The following is a 16,811-nucleotide window of genomic DNA, read 5'->3' on the forward strand; positions in this document are numbered from 1 at the left end:
CATGTCATCTCCCAACCGTGATTCTGTTATTAAGAGTAAGTCATGTTGTGTCAGTGAGTAGGTCGTAGATGTGGTGCTTGTTTTTAGAGACTGATTGTGCATTTATTAGTAGGCAGTCTAGAGACTGTGTTTTGGTGATGGTGTGACCGTTTTCTAGAAGAGTGATTAGCATTGTTTGAACTTGTAGCAGGTGTCATATTAGTGTTGGTATCAACAAGGGACATCCAAGAACAGAGGTTCTGTGTGGACTACAGGTGGCTAATTTCAAGATTGATGCTCACGTAGTACAAAGAACTGTTAAGCTGATCGACAGGCTGGGGTCTTCTAGGTTTCTGAGTACCTTTGATCTGACTTGAAGGTAATATCAGATTGTTTTAATATAGGGTGCAAAGCAGAGACCAGTATGTTGTACCCCAGAGGAATACTTTCAGTTTAAGGTCAAGTACTCTCATTCCACCTTCCAAAGGTAGGTCAACCGGGTCCTATCTATCCTGGAAGCCTTTAGTGCCACCTATGTACATAGATGAATTTGCTGTGTACAGTTCCAGTTAGGATGATCACGTGGCCCACCTGAAAGAAGTGCTTCAGATGGATGCATCTAATCGTGATTCCTCACCTTTAGAATATCCCCTGGTGCCAGACGATACGTAGAGTTTCAACAGAGGTGCACCACGTACCATCAGGTGGCGTCATGCGGCTCCATCTTGGCTCTGTACCACCCAAGAAGTGACTGGGTGGAGCTGCATATAAGTGCCTGCCTGCTGACACCAGTTCCTTTCTTTCTGTGTCTTCCTTCTGTTCCTTCCAAAGCAAATCCTGAGCTCCACTTCTAACTTTTGTCAATTTCCAAAATTATTAGGCAGTGAATCAGCGAACAATTTCCCTTCCAAAAAACAGACTTCAAGCTGTACTAAGGCTGCAGGAAGTAGATGCCAGTCACAGACCTGCACAAAGTGTGTCTTTGGTGCCTGGGCTTTTGGCACAGCTCTGGTTTCAACTCAGTCACTCAACAAGGGTGCCCTCATGCACCTAAAGGCAATCCAGACCTGGACGGGTAAGCATTGCATGGCTGAACAAAAGAAGAGTTTGCAATTGAAACACCGGTCCGGCTCGAAGTCGTGGGCCTGGCTCTGGTCTGGTGCCCACTCCTGTGAATGCATCCCCTTCCTGCTCAAGGACTTCGGGTATGTGAAATTCCAAGCCAAACGTGAAAAGACGCAACAGGATTACATCTCATTCCACTACTATAGCTCATAGGAAAAGGTGCAAGGTCATAAAATGAACATTGCACCCCTTCAAAGTCCCTGATTTCAGAACTGAAACTGTAGCTGGTCCAAGTGTGCCCCAAGTTTTCCAGACTGGCGTTGTCCGCTCAGCAGATAGTGGCCTACGAGGAGGTCGTGCTGCACATTTTTGCTTGATTCCATCTCCCTCTGGTGTGCCTTTGGGTCCAATGAAGCTGCTGGGCCTTCATGTCAGATTAATGACCGCAGGTCCTCCCCGGCTCATTTTGTCACTTTGGGACTTGTTACCGGACCCATACCAACTCAATAACTCACACTGGTTCCCACTGCACCAAAGCAGCGATAGACTCCACCAGCGCCAGTAGAAGACATGGTGCTGAAACCCATGTTTATCCCCAAACTGATGTCAGCCTGAGCTCGACCAATGTTGCGCTATGAAATTACAAAAATCAACCAGTTCTTTTAGCACCTGACCCTAACTCAATACCTCTACCACAACACAACTACCAAAAGAGACTCCACTCTCCTTTTGGCTCTGATTCTCACCCTATAAAGAAACAAATAAGGCCCCTCCGGACAATGATGAGGAGAAGGAAGTAAGGAGTGGGCTGCTCCAACCTCAAATCAGTGATGATGACCTATACTTGGACTTACAAAATATTAGTGGGCTATACAGCTTCCCTGTGATGGTACTTTACTTGCCACATGGGATACCAATGAAGAAGAGTGCCTCATTTGCAGTTGTGATCCAGAGGGCAGCTGAGACACTAGATCTGCATTTGCCCTCTATTGAATTGTTTTTTTGATATGACTTCTCTAACCAGGACAAACATCATCCAAGCCCTCACTACCTCTTAATGATGCCCACTCTGATGTTTTTTTGATTGCTATGTAGTCCACGTCATCTTCTGACCACATAGACCTGCACCTTATGATCCTGACTTTGTAACCAAACACCTTCCTCACGAGAGCCTTATTTTTCAGGAATCCACTAGCAAAGTCAATCCTAATTCCTCCCTGAACAATCCTCTGGGAAGGGAATTCAAAAGGATTGACGCATTCGGTAAAAGAAAATCCTACGGTGAGTTTGGACCTTGGGTATGCAATTTCTTTATTGGGCAGGTACACACATGCTCAGTGCAACATGGCCACTAAGATCTTGCTGGCGGATCCTGAGTACCTCAGTTTCTTTGTGGCTCAGGCGATATACGATGGGCAGGCTGCAGTGAAATATGGTAATCTGTGCAGGCCTGGACATGACTGATTGTGTTGTCAGGGCTGTTGGCACCAGAGTTGTGCTTCAAAGACATGCATGAATGAGGTTGAAATCGATTTTCTGGCGATGTGCAAGCATCATTAATGAATAGGCCCTTCGATGGGGCAGAGTTTGGAGTAAAAATCAGACTTCGCGCTAGAAAGTTTTAAAGACAGTTAAGCCACTGCATGCTATATTAAATCTGCCTTTTCTGCATGGTCACCCCTAATTTTTTGGCTTTTGCTGGCCCCTTTATTTTTGTTGGCTTTAGAACTCTGTGCATGTTACCCCAGCTAATTTGTAGGAAAGTTCCCGGGCTCCCCATTTAACAATGGTTAAAGTGGCATATTCTTAACTGGCACATTTAATTTGCTTGTAAGTCCCTGGAATATGGTTTAAAAAAGTGCACCCAGGGCCTGGAAGTTAAATGCCACATTTGGACTGTAGCGCATTTTGGGCCATTCACTATAATGGTAGTGTGTAAACTTGGCTTCAGGCCTACCCTGTGTTGCCTAACGTTTGCAGTGTGCTATTGCAGTGCAACCTGTTAAAATGACCCTTTTTGACTGGTAAAAACCTTCCTTTAAATATTATTAAATCACAGCTATGTAGGCCTTATATTCCACACGGCAGGGTGCATGGCATTTTAAAGCGTGACATGTAGGTATTTAATGTTAACATGTTCCTATAGTGATAAGGCCCTAAACACAGTTTTCTCAATTATAGGCCTAGCTGTCCTGTGTAGAAAACCAGAGTACAGTTCAAAATACTAATACTGATGACTCTGGAAAGGGAACACCTAGGAAAATAATTAAGTCACGATTTTTAATAGGTAAATTCCAATTCAATGGTGAGGTTGGATTTTAATACATTTTAAGGAAACATAACTTTTAGAAAGTTGCCCTATACCTGTCTGAACTGTCGAAAGGCTAATTAGAATAAGCTGCTGCAATCTCTCAGCCTGTGCTCAGCCTTGAATAGGTGTGAAATCAGTGTGAAATGCCTCCCAGGAACAACAACAGGTTGACCTGAATAAGCAGGGATGCCTCCTCTGAATTTCCCAGAATATTGGGCTATAGGCATCCTCTGACTCACTGTCAAATCCTGCTTGACAGGTCTGTTGAGTCACATGTAATATTTGGGGCACACTTGAAAGGGAGAGAACAGGCTGCCAAGACAATTCTTCCATATCCCCTATCTGGTTGATGAAAGACCCTGTTTTTGTTGTACCAGGCTCTGGGTATGTTGTAGGTACAGTGCCTGACTCAAACTAGATTTTAGTGTTAGATGTCAGAGGACGCCAGAATTAACCATAGTCCACGCCCCACAACCCCCAGTCATCAGCAACAATGTCTATTGTGGCCAAAGACGTCTTGAAAATACATTGACACACTGCATTTTAGGCTGTTTGCAGTAAGACAAACAGAAACTACTGAACAGGTGGTTAAGGTTGGCCTCGGGAACTTCTTCCCCATTGGTTCAGCAGTGCCCAGGAGTATCCCCACCCACTAGCTGGTGCAAGGCAGAAATGTGGCACTTCAGAACACTTTCTTAACCTGCGCTATATCAGGAGAGAACTGGACTTGCTGTCTGTGGCCTGAGAGGAGACCTGAAGGACTGGACCTACTCCATCTTGTCCCCAAAACAAAGAAGTGAACTGCAAGGGTCACTTGGCTAAACTGTGTGCCTATAGGGAGACATCGAGCTGCAAGAGGACTTTCATAGAAGTACCCAACTGGCCAGTAACAATTGAAACAAGACTGGACCTTGCTTTTGGCCTCTGTTAGACACCCTGTGAGTCTCTAAAGTGTCTCCCCTAAGGTCCTGGAAGACTGTAAAAGTGTACTTCTGTGATTGTTCGGGACTTAAAAGACAGGACCTAATTTAGAGTTTGGTGGATGGTTTACTCCATCACAAACATGATGGGTATCCCATCTGCCTCATTATTAGTGCATTCGGATATAATGCACTTGTCATTAAGTGGATGGAATCCCATCACTTTTATGGCAGAGTTACTCATCTGCCAAACTCTGAATCAGGTTGCGTCTGAAGGTGGGGAAAGGGAAAGAAACGAGAAACCGATGTCGGCGTTCAGGAGTTGTGTTTATATACGGCTCCTATCTGTCACATCCACGGTGATATGGAGCCAAAGCAAAGCTGCATGATGCCACATGCCGACATGCTGAATCACTGCGCTCAGGATCCAGCCTGGCATCTGGGGATATTCTGAAGGTGAGGAATCTGCGGTTGGAGTGTCCACCACAAAGAGTGTTACAGAATGTAGGTAGCTTGGTCTTCAACCTGTACAAAAGTGAAGCCTAACAATCAAGGCCAGTAAGTGCTAGAAAGGGCATGGTTCTTTGGTGTACCACCAAGCTGGCGAAGGACACACTAAAGCTTATTCACCCTAATGTGCAGACCATTAAGGCCTAGGAACCTCCCAAGACTAGGGTTCGAGCCTTTTTGTGACTATTTGGTTACAACCACAGTTTAGGGGGTTTTGGAGCATTATTATACACCTCACTTATATCACATCCAAAAAGAACCCAAAACTGTTGAAGTACCGGGAATGGACTATACAGTGGAGCACAGGCATGGAGTGGACTACACCAGTGTTGATGGTATTGCTGAGTTTTTCTGACCTTGTGATGAGAAATTCCAAGAGAATGGTTAGATTATCCTTTTTTTCCAGTAGTTGGGCTGTAGTTTGAAGGCACTTTAGTATTTCATGGCAAGGGAAAGAGTCTATTTTATATATTGAGTCACCATTAGAATATGTTTATAGGGCAGGGTGCCTAAAAAATAAAAAGGTAGCATATGATATATTTTAGGTACCGTCAGTAACTAAAGCCTGAAAGTGATTCTCACTGGGCAGGTTCAGCTACATTTTACGTAAAATAAGCTTGGGTGTCATTAAAGTATTTATTTTACATCTTTGCTTGGGAAAAATGCTAGTCAAAGATATTTCCACTTATATATTAAAAGTCTGATTTTATGGTGAAATGAGATTTTTAAATAGTTTAGTGGAAATGTAACGTAAAAATGTACCCTAGGATGCCTAAGCCAGGACTGGCCTAAAACCAGTTGTGCCAGTCATCACATTTCCAAAGACCAATACACATTCCTGACTGGAGTTGACATCTACCTGCCAGAGGACAAATGCCTGTCCTCTGGACACAGAAAAGCAGAAGTGCTTATTTTGTATGAATTAGCTATCTGGGAGTGCTGCAGGAACGCTGGCAGTCAAAGTACAGCCTTAACACATCTTTTGACTTTCTGATCCCTAATTTGGCTTACAGGATTTGCTGCAAGTCATTCCCAGGGCTAGCCTAGACCATGTGTCTCCAACCAGTCGATTTTGAGCTACCAGTAGCTCCCAGACACCTTCAAAGTAGCTCGCAGCCTTGAGTTCTTTAAATAAGCACAAGGTCACATTTTTCTTTTAAAGTTAAGGGAAGGCTGTGTTTACTTTACATTATTATCATCAGGCTGCAGATAGCAGAGCCTGTTAATGAGCAGTACTGACCATGTCATGAGTGATGTAATATGTGAGGTCACAAGCAGTGCATTGCGGGGCATTTTATAGTAAGCTCAGGTAACTATAACTGCCGAATTTTTATGGTTTTGTGCATGTGAAATCTGAGCCTAACTATAACACCCATTTAACCTATGTTTTTTTCAGTGAATTTCTAAGGTTTGTTAAATTGTATTTCCTAACTATAACGTCCCTGTGATATTTGTTTTTTTCAGTATATTCAAAGGTTTTTTAATATTATTTCCTAACTATAATGTCCCTGTAACGTTTGTTTTTTTAGTGAATTCCAAAGTTTTTTTACATTTAATTCCCTAACTGTAACCTGTAACCTTCGAGAGTGAGTGTGTGAGTAGCTGTAAAGGTGGATGAGTGGGTGTGTGATCCTTCTGAAGGAGCCACGATGGAGAAGGGCATATCTTAGTGCTTAATCCAGGCATGTGGGTTTGGCAGGTGAGAGTATAAGACTGTCTGCTTGGAGAAGATAACATTTAGGGTTTAGCCAGCTGTTTGTATAGATTTTGAGATGTGTTGGCAGAGGTCAAGTGATTACAGCCAAGGAGGATAAACTGTGCTTTGCAGTGGCCAGGTTCGTTGAAACAGATGTTGAAGGCCTAATACATGATCACTGAGGGATGATGAAGCAATAGTGTTGAATTTAATTCACAGGAAACAGCCAGGGAAGACGAGGTTGGAGCAGACATTTAGAAGATTAGTATGATTGAGAGTGAAAGGTGAGCAACTTTTTTTTCCTTCCTTTTCCTGTCCAAAATAAATAAAAACGGCACCACCTTTTTGCTGCCCTTTTTTTGCATTTGCAAACTTAGGAACAAGTCAGTGATCAGTTGTCTCAGGCCTTCTTCATCCTCCTTTTTCCAATGGTAAGGTGGTCCGAGAGAGCTGGTAACATCTCCGGCTTTTTCTTAGCAAAAGCATCAGCAAAGCTGTCAGACGACGGCTCTTGCTCTTGGGCAAGTTTGATTACGTCTCTAACTCTTGAGTAAGGTGCAGGAGCAAAAACAAACTCTCACACCCTTGGGAAAAGGACCCCTGACTTTGAGCACAGCTTGTGATGATGGGACATCAATTGTCACTACTCCTGGGTGAGAGTGGATGGAGCACAGCAAATGCCCCTGGATATAGATATTGGTCACTATAAACACCCCCTGCTTTCAACAAAGTGGAGGCATCCAATCAATTCATACTATAGAAAGGAAGAGTAATCTGGATGAATTCTACCCACCCTAAAGCAAGTTGTGAGGAAATCGGAAGTGGTGGTTAGAGCCAACCCAGCCCCCCCTCCAGAATGGCACGGCCATGGTGGATTACATTTTACACTATAGCTCTTTTGCAAGGCGTATGAATGCCAACCTGTATAATGAATCACCAGAGGCTGTATTACGTATGCAGTGTATTTTCCTGGTTAGCGCTGGGTGCACCTTTCAAAAGGCCGGTGCTATCCAGGAAAATGCACTGCATTATAGTGAATGCACTGCCCCCAGGGCAGCTGCGAACCCAGGCGGCCCCCAGGGCAGTGCATTCAGGTGAACAACGGAGGGGCTGCTTTTAAGCCGGTCCATGTTTCACAGTTCAGGCAGCAACCTGCCTGCACTTTGAAGAGAGATTAGAGATCCACTTGCAGGCTGGTGCAGTGGGTGACTGCACCCGGCTGCAAGGGGATGTCGGGGGGTCTGTGGGACTCCCTTCTCCCCATCCAGAGGGCTGCCATTAGGGGTCGCACTGACAGTGCGTCACCGTTTAAGTGGCACAATGTCAGTGCTCCTCCTGACAGCCTCTTTGCCTTTGCACCTGAGTTGGTAACACAGCGCAGGCACAGAGGCAAAAGGATTCCCTCATTTGCATGGGGCCATGCCCCCATACAACTGAGGGAACGCCCTCTGATGATAGCGTGGGTGCTTTATGTGCGCCAATGCAATCAGTATTACAGAAGGGGCGCACAAGCGCCTGCGACTCCTTCTGCAATACCATAGTGCCCCCGGCTGTGCAATGCAGCTGTAAATCCCCATTGCACCCCTGGGGCACTCCTGTAATAAGGCCCCAGTTTTTTTCAACAAAAGGTACTACTATCAACAAGCATTGGCATAGCCGGTAGGTCTCACCTTTGGGACCTTATAAGTATTTAGTTATGCAGCACAATATCATTGGTACAACAGCATCAACTGTTGCATGGCTAAACACTTATAAGGTCCCAAAGGCGAGACCTATTGGCTATGCCAATGCTTGTTTTGTTATGGGGGCATAAATAACAGGAGGGTGAAGGTCAGTCAGTCAGTTAGTGAGAGTGAGAGAGAGAGTCAATCAGTGAGAGAGTCAGTCAGTGAGAGAGTGAGAGAGTCAGTTAGTGAGAGTGAGAGAGCCAGTCAGTCAGTGAGAGAGTGAAAGTCAGTCAGTCAGTGAAAGAGTGAAAGTCAGTGAGAGAGTCAGTCAGTGAGAGAGTGAGAGTCAGTCAGTGAGAGTGGGAGAGTCAGTCAGTCAGTGAGAGTGAGAGTCAGTCAGTCAGTGAGAGTGAGAGTGAGTCAGTGAGAGTTAGTCAGTGAGAGTGAGTGAGAGAGTGAGTCAGTTAGTCATTGAGTGAAAGAGTGAGTCAGTGGGATAGTCAGTCAGTGAGAGTGAGTCAGTCTTTTAGCGAGTGTCAGTCAGTGAGAGAGTCAAGTCAGTGAGAGAGAGTCAGTGAGAGAGAGTGAGAGAGAGAAAGTCAATCAGTGAGAGAATCAGTCAGTGAGAGTGAGTCAGTCAGTCAGTGAGAGTCAGTGAGTCAGTCAGTGAGAGAGAGTCAGTCAGTGAGAGAGAGTGGGAGAGTCAGTCAGTGAGAGAGAGTGGAAGCGTTAGTCAGTGAGAGTGAGTGAGCGAGTGAGTCAGTTAGTCATTGAGTGAAAGAGTGAGTCAGTGGGATAATCAGTCAGTGAGAGTGAGTCAGTCTTTTAGCGAGTGTCAGTCAGTGAGAGAGTCAAGTCAGTGAGAGAGAGTCAGTGAGAGAGAGTGAGAGAGAGAAAGTCAATCAGTGAGAGAGAGTCAATCAGTCAGTGAGAGTGAGTCAGTCAGTCAGTGAGAGTCAGTGAGTCAGTCAGTGAGAGAGAGTCAGTCAGTGAGAGAGAGTGGGAGAGTCAGTCAGTGAGAGAGAGTGGAAGTGTTAGTCAGTGAGAGTGAGTGAGAGAGTGAGTCAGTTAGTCATTGAGTGAAAGAGTGAGTCAGTGGGATAGTCAGTCAGTGAGAGTGAGTCAGTCTTTTAGCGAGTGTCAGTCAGTGAGAGAGGAGAGTCAGTGAGAGAGAGTCAGTGAGAGAGAGTGAGAGAGAGAAAGTCAATCAGTGAGAGAGAGTCAATCAGTCAGTGAGAGTGAGTCAGTCAGTCAGTGAGAGTCAGTGAGTCAGTCAGTGAGAGAGAGTCAGTCAGTGAGAGAGGGTGAGTGAGTCAGTCAGTGAGAGTGAGAGTCTGTCAGTGAGAGTGAGTCAGTGGGAGTGAGTCAGTGAGTCTGTCAGTGAGAGTGAGAGAGAGTGGGAGAGTCAGTGGGAGAGTCAGTCAGTAAGAGAGATGGGGAGAGTCAGTCAGTGAGAGTCTGTCAGTGAGTCTGTCAGTGAGAGTGAGTCAGTCAGTGAGAGAGAGTGGGAGAGTCAGTCAGTAAGAGAGAGGGCGAGAGCCAGTCAGTGAGAGTCTGTCAGTGAGTCTGTCAGTGAGAGTGAGCCAGTGAGAGTGAGTCAGTGAGAGAGTGGGAGAGTCAGTCAGTGAGACAGTGTCAGTGAGAGTGAGTCAGTCAGTGAGAGTCCGTTAGTGAGAGTCAGTCAGTCAGTGAGAGTGAGTCAGTCAGTGAGTGAGAGTGAGAGTCTGTCAGTGAGAGTGAGTCAGTGAGTCTGTCAGTGAGAGTGAGAGAGAGTGGGAGAGTCAGTGGGAGAGTCAGTCAGTAAGAGAGATGGGGAGAGTCTGTCAGTGAGAGTGAGTCAGTCAGTGAGAGAGAGTGGGAGAGTCAGTCAGTAAGAGAGAGGGCGAGAGCCAGTCAGTGAGAGTCTGTCAGTGAGTCTGTCAGTGAGAGTGAGCCAGTGAGAGTGAGTCAGTGAGAGAGTGGGAGAGTCAGTCAGTGAGAGTCTGTCAGTGAGTCTGTCAGTGAGAGTGAGCCAGTGAGAGTGAGTCAGTGAGAGAGTGGGAGAGTCAGTCAGTGAGACAGTGTCGGTGAGAGTGAGTCAGTCAGTGAGAGTCTGTTAGTGAGAGTCAGTCAGTGAGAGTGAGTCAGTCAGTGAGTGAGAGTGAGTCTGTCAGTGAGTGAGAGTTAGTCAGTGAGAGACAGTGGGAGCGTCAGTCAGTGAGTGAGTCAGTGAGAGTGAGTCAGTCAGTCAGTGAGAGAGATTCTGTCAGTCAGTGAGAGTGAGTGAGTCAGTCAGTGAGAGAGAGTGGGAGAGTCTGTCAGTGAGAGTGAGTCAGAGTGAGCCAGTCAGTGAGAGTCTGTCAGTGGGAGTGAGTCAGTAAGTGAGTCTGTTAGTAAGCGTCAGTCAGTCAGTGAGAGTGAGTAAGTCAGTGAGAGTCAGTGAGAGTGAGTATGTCAGTGAGAGTGAGTCTGTCAGTGAGTGAGAGTGAGTATGTCAGTCAGTGAGAGTGAGTATGTCAGTCAGTGAGAGTGAGTCTGTCAGTCAGTGAGAGTGAGTGAGTCAGTCAGTGAGAGTGAGTGAGTCAGTCAGTGAGAGAGTGGGAGAGTCAGTCAGTGAGAGAGTCTGTGGGTGAGTGAGTCACTGAGAGTCTGTCAGTGAGAGCGAGTGAGTCAGTCAGTGAGAGAGTGAGTGAGTCAGTGAGAGAGTGGAAGAGTCAGTGAGAGAGTCTGTCAGTGAGAGAGTGTCAGTGAGAGTGAGTCAGTGAGAGTGAGTCAGTGAGAGTGAGTCAGTGAAATTGAGTCAGTGAGAGTGAGTCAGTCAGTCAGTGAGACTGAGTGAGAGTGAGTCAGTCAGTCAGTGAGTGAGACTGAGTGGAGAGTCCGTCAGTGAGTGAGTGAGAGAGTCAGTCAGTGAGTGAGAGTGAGTGGGAGAGTCTGTCAGTGACAGTCTGTCAGTGAGAGTGAGTCAGTCGGTCAGTCAGTGAGAGAGTCAGTGAGAGAGTTAGTGAGAATCTTTCAGTGAGAGTGAGTGAGTCATTGAGAGTGAGTCTGTCAGTGAGTGAGTCAGTCAGTGAGAATCTGTTAGTGAGAGTGAGTGAGTCAGTCAGTGAGAGTGAGTGAGTCAGTCAGTCAGTGAGAGAGTCAGTGAGAGAGTTAGTGAGAGTCTTTCAGTGAGAGTGAGCGAGTCAGTGAGAGTGAGTGAGTCAGTGAGAGTGAGTCAGTCAGTGAGTGAGAGTGAGTCTGTCAGTCAGTGAGAGTGAGTCTGTTAGTCAGTGAGGGTGAGTGGGAGAGTCAGTCAGTGAGAGTGGGTCAGTTAGTCAGTGAGAGACAGTGGGAGAGTCAGTCAGTGAGAGAGAGTGAGAGAGTCTGTCAGTGAGAGTCTGTCAATCATTGAGAGTGTCAGTGTGAGTGAGTCAGTCAGTGAGAGTCTGTCAGTGAGAGTGAATGAATCAGTGAGAGTGAGTCAGTCAGTGAGAGAGTGGGAGAGTCAGTCAGTGAGACAGTTTGTCAGTGAGAGTGAGTCAGTCAGTGAGAATCTGTTAGTGAGAGTGAGTCAGTCAGTCAGTGAGAGTGAGTCAGTCAGTCAGTGAGAGAGAGCGGGAGAGTCTGTCAGTGACAGTGAGTCAGAGTGAGCCAGTCAGTGAGAGTCTGTCAGTGAGAGAGAGTGGGAGAGTCTGTCAGTGAGAGTGAGTCAGTCAGTGAGAGTGAGCCAGTCAGTGAGAGTGAGCCAGTCAGTGAGAGAGTCTGTCAGTGAGAGTGAGTCAGTAAGTGAGTCTGTTAGTAAGCGTCAGTCAGTCAGTGAAAGTGAGTAAGTCAGTGAGAGAGAGTGAGAGTCAGTGAGAGTGAGTATGTCAGTGAGAGTGAGTCTGTCAGTGAGTGAGAGTGAGTATGTCAGTCAGTGAGAGTGAGTCTGTCAGTCAGTGAGAGTGAGTGAGTCAGTCAGTGAGAGTGAGTGAGTCAGTCAGTGAGAGAGTGGGAGAGTCAGTCAGTGAGAGAGTCTGTGAGTGAGTCAGTCACTGAGAGTCTGTCAGTGAGAGTGAGTGAGTCAGTCAGTGAGAGTGAGTGAGTCAGTGAGAGAGTGGAAGAGTCAGTGAGAGAGTCTGTCAGTGAGAGAGTCTGTCAGTGAGAGAGTCTGTCAGTGAGAGAGTGTCAGTGAGAGTGAGTCAGTGAGAGTGAGTCAGTGAAAGTGAGTGAGTCAGTCAGTGAGACTGAGTGAGAGTGAGTGAGTCAGTCAGTGGGTGAGAGTGAGTGGAGAGTCAGTCATTGAGTGAGAGAGTCAGTCAGTGAGTGAGAGTGAGTGGGAGAGTCTGTCAGTGACAGTCTGTCAGTGAGAGTGAGTCAGTCGGTCAATCAGTGAGAGAGTCAGTGAGAGAGTTAGTGAGAGTCTTTCAGTGAGAGTGAGTGAGTCAGTGAGAGTGAGTCTGTCAGTGAGAGTGAGTCAGTCAGTGAGAATCTCTAAGTGAGAGTGAGTCAGTCAGTGAGAGTGAGTCAGTCAGTGAGAGAGTTAGTGAGAGTCTTTCAGTAAGAGTGAGTTAGTCAGTGAGAGTGAGTCAGTCAGTGAGAGTGAGTCAGTGAGTGAGAGTGAGTCTGTCAGTCAGTGAGAGTGAGTCTGTCAGTCAGTGAGAGTGAGTGGGAGAGTCAGTCAGTGAGAGAGAGTGAGAGAGTCTGTCAGTGAGAGTCTGTCAGTCAGTGAGAGTGTCAGTGAGAGTGAGTCAGTCAGTGAGAGTCTGTCAGTGAGAGTGAGTGAGTCAGTCAGTGAGAGAGTGGGAGAGTCAGTCAGTGAGACAGTTTGTCAGTGAGAGTGAGTCAGTCAGTGAGAATCTGTTAGTGAGAGTGAGTCAGTCAGTCAGTGAGAGTGAGTCAGTCAGTCAGTGAGAGAGTCTGTCAGTGAGAGTGAGTGAGTGAGAGTGAGTGAGTCAGTGAGAGTGAGTCAGTCAGTGAGAGTGAGTCTGTCAGTCAGTGAGAGTGAGTAGGTCAGTCAGCGAGAGTGAGTCTGTCAGTCAGTCAGTGAGAGTGAGTCAGTCAGTGAGAGACAGTGGGAGCATCTGTCAGTCAGTGAGTGAGTCAGTGAGAGTGAGTCAGTCAGTCAGTGAGAGAGATTCTGTCAATCAGTGAGAGAGAGAGTATGTCAGTCAGTGAGAGTGACTGAGTCAGTCAGTCAGTGAGAGAGAGTGGGAGAGTCTGTCAGTGAGAGTGAGTCTGTCAGTGAGAGTCTGTCAGTGAGAGTCTGTCAGTGAGAGTGAGTCAGTGAGAGTGAGTCAGTCAGTGAGAGTCTGTTAGTGAGAGTAAGTCAGTGAGAGTGAGTCAGTCAGTCAGTGAGAGAGTCAGTGAGAGAGAGAGAGAGTCTGTCAGTGAGAGTGAGTCAGTCAGTGAGTGAGAGTGAGTCTGTCAGTGAGTGAGAGTGAGTCTGTCAGTCAGTGAGAGTGAGTCTGTCAGTGAGAGTGAGTCTGTCAGTCAGTGAGAGTGAGTGAGTGAGTCAGTGAGAGTGTGTCAGTCAGTCTGTGAGAGAGATTCTGTCAGTCAGTGAGAGAGAGTTTGTCAGTCAGTGAGAGTGAGTGAGTCAGTGAGAGAGTGGAAGAGTCAGTGAGAGAGTCTGTCAGTGAGAGAGTGAGTGAGTGAGAGTGAGTCAGTGAGAGTGAGTCAGTGAAAGTGAGTCAGTGAGAGGGAGTGAGTCAGTCAGTGAGACTGAGTGAGAGTGAGTGAGTCAGCCAGTGAGTGAGGGGAGAGTCAGTCAGTGAGTGAGAGAGTCAGTCAGTCAGTGAGAGTGAGTGGGAGAGTCTGTCAGTGACTGTTGGACCCGGCCTCGTGGCGTGGTCCTGACTTCCCGGGGGTTGGGCCCGTTCCCCGCCCTAGCCTCCACGAGCTACCCGTTCGGGCCGCACGAGGTCACCTACACCTCGGGGCTCTGCCATTTTGTCGCCTGCCACGTGACCTGCACACCAGTCCTCATGACTCCGCTCAACCCGGCCTCGGCCCCAGCAAGGCCCAGACATTCAGGCACCAAGAACTGGCCAGGGGGTGTCACGTGAACACCTCATCGCCCTGGCGGAGGGCGGTATCGATGGGACCCCCAACCGTCCCCACACACCGAGGTGCGATCGGCCTCCATCTCTCCTGGGCCGGGCGCCTCTCCTGCTGGGTGTCTGGCCGCTCCCAACCCGGCCTCTCCGCCCCCCGGGCGCAAGGGTCCGGACATCAAAGGGCTCCAGACCTATATCTGGGGCGACCCCGCCACAGACCGGCAGTTGTATCCCGGAGTCGAGAGCCCTGCTGATTGAATCGCGGCCGACCCTACGGAGAAGAACTCTTGCTTGAAACCACCATGAGAGTGAGTCAGTCAGTCAGTGAGAGAGATTCTGTCAGTCAGTGAGAGTGAGTGAGTCAGTCAGTGAGAGAGAGTGGGAGAGTCTGTCAGTGAGAGTGAGTCAGAGTGAGCCAGTCAGTGAGAGTCTGTCAGTGGGAGTGAGTCAGTAAGTGAGTCTGTTAGTAAGCGTCAGTCAGTCAGTGAGAGTGAGTAAGTCAGTGAGAGTCAGTGAGAGTGAGTATGTCAGTGAGAGTGAGTCTGTCAGTGAGTGAGAGTGAGTATGTCAGTCAGTGAGAGTGAGTATGTCAGTCAGTGAGAGTGAGTCTGTCAGTCAGTGAGAGTGAGTGAGTCAGTCAGTGAGAGTGAGTGAGTCAGTCAGTGAGAGAGTGGGAGAGTCAGTCAGTGAGAGAGTCTGTGGGTGAGTGAGTCACTGAGAGTCTGTCAGTGAGAGCGAGTGAGTCAGTCAGTGAGAGAGTGAGTGAGTCAGTGAGAGAGTGGAAGAGTCAGTGAGAGAGTCTGTCAGTGAGAGAGTGTCAGTGAGAGTGAGTCAGTGAGAGTGAGTCAGTGAGAGTGAGTCAGTGAAATTGAGTCAGTGAGAGTGAGTCAGTCAGTCAGTGAGAGTGAGTCAGTCAGTCAGTGAGTGAGACTGAGTGGAGAGTCCGTCAGTGAGTGAGTGAGAGAGTCAGTCAGTGAGTGAGAGTGAGTGGGAGAGTCTGTCAGTGACAGTCTGTCAGTGAGAGTGAGTCAGTCGGTCAGTCAGTGAGAGAGTCAGTGAGAGAGTTAGTGAGAATCTTTCAGTGAGAGTGAGTGAGTCATTGAGAGTGAGTCTGTCAGTGAGTGAGTCAGTCAGTGAGAATCTGTTAGTGAGAGTGAGTGAGTCAGTCAGTGAGAGTGAGTGAGTCAGTCAGTCAGTGAGAGAGTCAGTGAGAGAGTTAGTGAGAGTCTTTCAGTGAGAGTGAGCGAGTCAGTGAGAGTGAGTGAGTCAGTGAGAGTGAGTCAGTCAGTGAGTGAGAGTGAGTCTGTCAGTCAGTGAGAGTGAGTCTGTTAGTCAGTGAGGGTGAGTGGGAGAGTCAGTCAGTGAGAGTGGGTCAGTTAGTCAGTGAGAGACAGTGGGAGAGTCAGTCAGTGAGAGAGAGTGAGAGAGTCTGTCAGTGAGAGTCTGTCAATCATTGAGAGTGTCAGTGTGAGTGAGTCAGTCAGTGAGAGTCTGTCAGTGAGAGTGAATGAATCAGTGAGAGTGAGTCAGTCAGTGAGAGAGTGGGAGAGTCAGTCAGTGAGACAGTTTGTCAGTGAGAGTGAGTCAGTCAGTGAGAATCTGTTAGTGAGAGTGAGTCAGTCAGTCAGTGAGAGTGAGTCAGTCAGTCAGTGAGAGAGAGCGGGAGAGTCTGTCAGTGACAGTGAGTCAGAGTGAGCCAGTCAGTGAGAGTCTGTCAGTGAGAGAGAGTGGGAGAGTCTGTCAGTGAGAGTGAGTCAGTCAGTGAGAGTGAGCCAGTCAGTGAGAGTGAGCCAGTCAGTGAGAGAGTCTGTCAGTGAGAGTGAGTCAGTAAGTGAGTCTGTTAGTAAGCGTCAGTCAGTCAGTGAAAGTGAGTAAGTCAGTGAGAGAGAGTGAGAGTCAGTGAGAGTGAGTATGTCAGTGAGAGTGAGTCTGTCAGTGGGTGAGAGTGAGTGGAGAGTCAGTCATTGAGTGAGAGAGTCAGTCAGTGAGTGAGAGTGAGTGGGAGAGTCTGTCAGTGACAGTCTGTCAGTGAGAGTGAGTCAGTCGGTCAATCAGTGAGAGAGTCAGTGAGAGAGTTAGTGAGAGTCTTTCAGTGAGAGTGAGTGAGTCAGTGAGAGTGAGTCTGTCAGTGAGAGTGAGTCAGTCAGTGAGAATCTGTTAGTGAGAGTGAGTCAGTCAGTGAGAGTGAGTCAGTCAGTGAGAGAGTTAGTGAGAGTCTTTCAGTAAGAGTGAGTTAGTCAGTGAGAGTGAGTCAGTCAGTGAGAGTGAGTCAGTCAGTGAGTGAGAGTGAGTCTGTCAGTCAGTGAGAGTGAGTCTGTCAGTCAGTGAGAGTGAGTGGGAGAGTCAGTCAGTGAGAGAGAGTGAGAGAGTCTGTCAGTGAGAGTCTGTCAGTCAGTGAGAGTGTCAGTGAGAGTGAGTCAGTCAGTGAGAGTCTGTCAGTGAGAGTGAGTGAGTCAGTCAGTGAGAGAGTGGGAGAGTCAGTCAGTGAGACAGTTTGTCAGTGAGAGTGAGTCAGTCAGTGAGAATCTGTTAGTGAGAGTGAGTCAGTCAGTCAGTGAGAGTGAGTCAGTCAGTCAGTGAGAGAGTCTGTCAGTGAGAGTGAGTGAGTGAGAGTGAGTGAGTCAGTGAGAGTGAGTCAGTCAGTGAGAGTGAGTCTGTCAGTCA

The sequence above is a fragment of the Triturus cristatus genome, chromosome 3_2, assembly GCF_964204655.1.
Source record: "Triturus cristatus chromosome 3_2, aTriCri1.1, whole genome shotgun sequence".
In the NCBI taxonomy this organism is placed as follows: domain Eukaryota; kingdom Metazoa; phylum Chordata; class Amphibia; order Caudata; family Salamandridae; genus Triturus; species Triturus cristatus.